The sequence below is a fragment of the Pteropus alecto genome, unplaced genomic scaffold (genome assembly GCF_000325575.1).
Source record: "Pteropus alecto unplaced genomic scaffold, ASM32557v1 scaffold117, whole genome shotgun sequence".
Taxonomy (NCBI): Eukaryota; Metazoa; Chordata; class Mammalia; order Chiroptera; family Pteropodidae; genus Pteropus; species Pteropus alecto.
This window is the reverse complement of record NW_006440642.1, coordinates 2,529,082-2,536,098: the sequence shown is the minus strand read 5'-3', so window position 1 is coordinate 2,536,098 and position 7,017 is coordinate 2,529,082.

Sequence of the window (7,017 nt, the reverse complement as noted above, 5' to 3'; positions counted from 1 at the left end):
CCCCTCTAGCAGCCCACCCGCACTGGTGCTCAGATCAAGCGAATTAGTCACCACGAAAGTCCAGTCATGGTCATGGCCCCTTTAAAAGGAATATCTGCGGCTGCCATAGCCTCCGTCCCATTCAGCTACTTGGGACTAGGGCAGCCTCGTGTCTTCACCCCTTCTACCTTCTACCATTGCAGGGTGATTTCTTATTTCTCTCCCTAATTTTAGGGCTTCTGTGTATCTAGATCCCAGGCAATTCTCTTGCTATTTGCTCCATGTTTCCATCACAACTTTAGTGTGGTCACAAGAGGAAATTTACAAAGCCTCTATCATCTACGCCATTTTTCCCAGTTTCCAGCACATGTATTTTAAAAATGAAAATGCCCAGTATCATCAAGGGTATCAAACCTACATTTACAGTAGCATAATCAACTGATAAAAACTTGTTTGTTGTGTGCGAATGGTGGGAGTGTAAATATTTAATTTTTTTTTCTTTTTGCTCATATGTATTTTCTAAGTTTTCTGCAATAAACATGTACTACTTTTGCAACAAAATATGTGCTTTTAATTGAAAGCAATATTGCTATTTCAAAGTTCTCTATTATCTTTCTTTTCTCTATGCTAACTAACTCCAAATTCTTCCATCTTTCTTTACAAGGCCTATTTTCATTCTGAAATCATATTTATCAGGGTTTTCGAAACTTTGTTTTCTCTCTGTCTTCAATTCATTTGAGCTTACTTTCTGAATTATTCTACCATAACAGGTTTGACTATTTGAAAAATACTTTTCTGGTTTCTCTTTTAAATTGTAAAGTTGTATTTGCATTGCCTTTAGCCTAAAGCATCCATTAGCTAGATTGACTTAATAACATGTTCATACTAATTGTATTCATTTGTCCAAAAAATATTTAAATACCTTTTATATATTCTGGTACTATCCCTATATGTCCTAGCAGAGATGTATGGGTATCTGTATTATGTGGGTAAATACTATATATGTGTGTGTCCATTTGCATAAAACATGCGCCAGTCTCTGGGCTTAGTGCCTTATAAGCTTTACTTCATTAAGTCCTCACAATGATCTTTTGAGATCATTATATTATTTCCATTTCACAGATAAGGTTTAGAGAGGAGCTATAATACGACAGAGAATAGCTGGTAATAGTAGGAGCTAAGCCTTGCAGATGGCATCCAGGAAAGGAAGAAGATAAAGAAATGAAACAGTGTATGGGGCCATGTAAGAAATGCTATAAATGTGATAAAAAGAATAAAGATTGGAAAGAAAATTAGATGTGAGGTATATGGGAATTCTCTGTGCTATCTTTGCAACTCTTCTGTATTTCTAAAACTATTCTAAAATAAAGTTTATTTTTAAAAAGAAAAAATGAATAAATAATTTTCTGGACCCTTCATTGATTTTAATAATTTTATCCCACAATGCCAGCTTCATGGATGTGTGAACAGCGCAGTGGCATAGTATCCCATGTTCAGACAGACCCAGTGTTTGTCATTTTATGCTCTGCAGTTGCCATCTTAAAATTCTAAATATGTTTTCTTTGAATTTATGTTTTGTAAATGAAGTCTGAAAAACCCTGGAGCATGTGCCTTGGAGCCTTCCATTCACATGCTGTCTGCCTGCTGTCAGCTTCCCTAGTCCTGGCAGGCGGCTCTCCATCTCCTGGTGCTCAGAGCCCAGCCCAGCCTCACCCTCCATGTCTGCCCTCCTCACTGTGACCACTGCTGCCTTAGACCCAGGATGGTCACCGAGTTGTGTCTCTTGTGGAATCAAAGGGAGGCCCATGTTCTGCTATGACCCTCTGCCTCCAGCGGGGCCCTGGACTCAGGCCTGAGAGGATTGGGGTCAGCACATGCACCTGGAGGATACTTTCTGACAAAGTCTGGGTGACGGCAGCAGTTCTTACTTACCAGGGCTGGCAGCACCCTAAATGTTTGGTGGGGAGGCCACTCACTAGGGAGAGACCTGTTGCCCATCCCTAAGCCAGTACTGAGCATGTCCTGGTGCTGAGGTTGCAATCCTTTGTGGGCCCCACAGTCTGCTGCAAGGTTCTGCCACTGGAGGGAGGGGTCCAGGTGACCATCAGGACCTGCCCAAGGGAGAGGTACGTTAAACAATAAATTAAAAAACACCATGACAGGTCAAGAGAGCTACCAGGAAAGAAAAGAAAAGCTTCATATGTTACATTTAATGGTACTTTTTTCCTGTTTTTTAAACAAGGGGAGTGCATTTTCATTTTGTACTGGGCAGGGAAATTATGTAGCCAGCCCTGCTGTCCTGTGGTCAGATGAAATGTCATTGTAGCTGTAGGCAATCAGAGGAGGGAACTGTTTACTCCAAGAGGAAAGGTGACTTATTTGCTTACCCCACTCTTATTTACCTTTGTTTTCAAAGTGTTTATGCACAGAGTTCTACTGCTTGTTGTTCTTAATTTTGGAAGATGACAACACTGGTGACTGCTATCTGGCTAGCTGGCTGGAGAAGGGCCATTTATTATATCGATGGTAATGGACAAAGTAGAACTGCCCCAGGATGCATTCCTTTCAGCTTTATTGAAAGCCACTTTCTGCAGGGATTGCTCTAGTGAAAAGAGTTTCTCCCTTTTGAAGATTCCTGCTTGAGTGCCAAATAGGTCTCTGAACACTGCTTCCTAGACATTGCTTATTCCTGCAGATAATGGCCTTTAATGCACTGGAAAAAGCAACTTGGTACCAGTGCTGTGGTGACAGTCAACAGAGTCATCTCCACACAGAAAGGACAGGACAGACAGTTCTCACAATCATAGCAGAGCATGTTTCTGGAGAATGCACTCTTGGGTAAGTCTGATTTTCTCGCACAATATAGTTCGGTAGCTGCATGACTAAGGAAACCCTTAATCTGAACTCTTTTCTTTTAATGTAATTACAAATGCCATATTCAAATCAGCTATAAATTATGTATTTGAAGACTGTCCAATAGCCAGTTTTCAAAAATGTAAATCAGTCTGGTAATAAGAAAACAGATCATGTAAATTTTCGGTTAACTTTGCTTAACTGTTTAGGAGATTCCTTGGGAAGGGTGCTTGTGCAGGGATGAGAAGTATGGGGAAGAAAGGGCCAAAAAGAGGCAGAGGAGTTATGGTCTGAGAGGGGAGAAGCCAGGGAGACAGTAGGCTTGAGGCGGCGGTATGTATGCACTGCGTGACATCACCTTGTAACCGTGTATAACTAACAGACAGCTCCCAGGAGAAGTCTCTGAAGGATGAGCTGCTCTAAGTCATGGGTTCTCCTATATATTGTCCTTTAATTATTAGTTACTAATGAAATGAATAGTTACGTCCCTGAAATGAGAAATATTAAATATGTTTCTATGCTGGAGACAGACTTAAAACCACTCCTTTACCTGTCTATGCTTACTTAGTTGTGTAAAACCAGACATAAGATGATAAACACCCAACTTGTCTACATAGGAGACTTAGAGTTCTGGCCATTTTCTAACCATTTCCAGCCATTTTAACCATTTTTTACCAAAACGTGTTCTTGATAATGAGGTAAGAGAGCGAAGTGAAGAAAATGGTGTTATTTCTTTTCCCTTTACCTGTCACTCTCCTTGCTCCCACCAGAAAGCAAAGTAGCAAATGTTGGGATTCCCTCGTCTATGCTACCTATCCATCATTCTGAAGTTCCTGCAACTCCCACCCTTGCTCCTCTGGCTCTGAGGAACTGATGTGTCTTAGATGCAGATAGCTCTATAGTCAAAAAATAGAGGCAGAAGATCAGAACAAATCCCAGGGGCCCCAGGACCTGCTATAATGCAAAGTTCTCAGGACTGTTTCCTGGGTCCACTTCCTGGCTATCCAATCTGGAGAGGGCTGGTGGCTGTTCATAAGGGCAAGGCCTGAAAGGGGTGCACATCACTATTTGCCTTCCACTGGCCACGATTCAGTCATTTACAGAACCTAACTGGAAGAAGGGTTAAAAGCTGTGGTCTGTGGCACTGCCTCTGCCACACTAAACAGTTGGTGCCACAAAACCCAGCAAAGTTCAGAAATTGGAAATACAACACTTTGGGAGCCCAGGGTGTGAGTGGAGCTGAAAACCTGAAGATTTGCTAAAAATTTCATAAGGTACAATTGTATCCAATGCAGCCAGAGACTTGCCCCTCTCCTACCCCATAAGAAGATGGGAAGTTTATCCTCTGAAGTGGACAGACAGGCTCTGGACTTAGAGATACCAGCATGGCTACGTGAGGGAGATGAGGAACCCTACTGAAAACTGTGATATTAAGTTCAAGCTTAATCACTGAGACTGATATTCCCAGCCTCCTCTTCCCACTAAGTCCCAGGATGCTGACAGCCATACTTGAACTTCCAGGCAGGGCTACTCTTTGACAAAAGCAAATAGCTCAGGATAAAGGACTTATAAATCTTCCTAGTGAAATGGCTGGACCCTGACCATTCACCCTACAGTGAGCCCCAATCGCTCTCAGTGAACTTCCAATGAGCTTTTTCAGTGTCTCATATTTATAAACCTATGAACAAGGGGAAAGCCAAGAATTACCAAGTAACTAAAGAGAGTCTATACCATGAAAGACAAGGTCCAAAATACAGAAATAACAATGTAAAGAGCAAAATAAACCTAAGGGTAAAATCATTAATAATTAATATCTTCAGAGATATATGAGAATGCATTGCATACATAAAACAAAACAAGATTGCTATAAAAAGGCACATCCCTGTGACAAGCAAGAGCTTTTGAAAATTAAAAAAATAGGATAGACCAAATTAAGAATTTAATAGACAAAGTGAAAGATAAAGTTGAAGAAATTTCTCAGAGAGTAGAACAAAAAGCAAAGAGATGAAAACTGGAGAAATAAGAGAATAAATGTATAGGATCAATTTAGAAGTTTCAACATCTCACTGATGGGGGTTCCAGAAAAGTGAGATAATGGACAGGGGAAATTATCAAAGAATTTCCCAGAACTGAAGGTCATGAGTTATCATATTGAAAAGGCCCACACACAATGAGAGAAAGGAGACTTGCACTAACCCACATCATTGTGAAAGTTCAGAACACCGAAGAGGAAAAGAAGAGTTGAAGAGCTTATAGAGGGAACTAACAAGTCACAACAGAAGCCAGGAGACAGTGGATTGATGCCCTCAAAATTCTAAGGGGAAATGATTTCCAATTTAGAATTCTATATTAGGTCAAACTATCAGTCAAATATGAAGGATAACTATAACTCTCTCTTAACTGTTTCGAGAAAAAAAATATGCACATACAAGACAGAGAAAAGACATGATAAGGCAAATACAGCAAAAATGTTTACAACTGGTGAATTGGTGAAGGGTATTTAGGAGCTTTTGGTAATATTCTTGCAAGTTTTTAAGTTTGGAAAAAAAGAATGAGAGTAGAATAAAGGAATTTTTAGATGTGTAAGGTCTCTAAAGTTTATCTCTATGTTCACTAAACCACTGTAGAATGGGATATGTTCCATGCAAACGGAGAAGTGAAAAAACAAAATGCAACCATGGGATAAGAAAACAGAATCCAATACAGAAGAGAAGTAAAGGGTAGTCCTGGGATGACAGCTGCATAGTTCGTTAGGAGAGTAACCAGTCTAGCATGGAGCAGGAGGACCAAGGACAGAGGTTTATTTCCAATAAAATACAGAGTTGATAGATTAGCCATTGGAGTAGTTTTATAGTTCAGACAGAGATGATTAAGTGGACAGAGCCCTAAAAAATAGAACAAATCGAAATTTGAGTTAATTATTAACTCCAGGGAAAATGAACAATTGCACAAGAAAGGAAAATAAATGATGTGGTTCAGACATGAACAAGATTTATATGGTCGTATCAATGCCAAAATGTATATATAATATAATCATGTTGAGAATGAGAGGAGGAGAATGGTATGTGAATGGGTGGTATAAAAGAGATCGTTCCTTATATTCTGTGGTAAGAAGTCAATAAATAACGTGTAAAATGGAAAAATCAAGAAAAGCAGTAGAAATCTATTACGGGAGTAAACGTGAGAAAAATGCTTAAAGAATTGTCTCTGAGGGTTTGGAATCAGAGTGGGTAAGGATAATAAGAGAATCTTTTTTTACATATAGGTAGAATTTGTCTGGGACAGTCCCAGTTTATTCTTGTTAATCGGGCATAATTTTACTACTATTGCCCCTTTTGTTCCCAAAATTGTCCCAATTTAAATGAATCCTTGAAGTGTCATTTGACTTTTAAAACCATATTGGGTAAAAATTTGATAAAAAATAAAAAGAGAGGGCTCTTTGGACCCTAAGTAAAATAACTCTGTTTCATCCAGCTCAGCCAAAGATTGATTTCTTTTTCTTTAAAATAAATTTGTTTAAAATTAAATACAAGCAATATATCTGTTTCAAAGCACTTTTTACATTCACTACCTCATTTAATCCTTAAAACAGTTTCATGGGGTAAACATCCTATCACAATTTATAGATGATAAAAATGAGGTTCAGAGAGGTCTTGTGACTTCATAACAAGGTGGCACAGCTTGTAGATAATAGTCCACACTGGACTTGGGCCCACTAATGACAGTTCCTATGTTCTTGCCACGCTATCAAATAATAAGGCATTTACGCCATCCCACAAAGTGACAGAATCTGAGATGGAAAATCAAGAACCCAGATTAATAGCCTAGCTGTTAGAAAAACAGATTATGAAAAATAATTAATAATTAAACATCCTGGTCTTTGAACAGAAATTCTAATTAGTCTGTCCAATTAGGCATAGCGGAAACGGAAATCACCCTCATGGGAGGACAGGCCACACCTCCCTTGGAGTACCAAAGGATGAATCTCTGCAGCTAAAGACCAAGGAAGCAGCCCTAATGGTCTTATTTTTTGAAAAAACACATCTTAAAATTATAAAAATAATGCATAAATTAGTTCTGAAAAAAATAATAAAATAGAGAAAAAGCACAAAAAAATGTTAAATAATCTAAATTCCATCACCTAAAGATGAACACGGTTAATATTTTAGTATATATACATATATA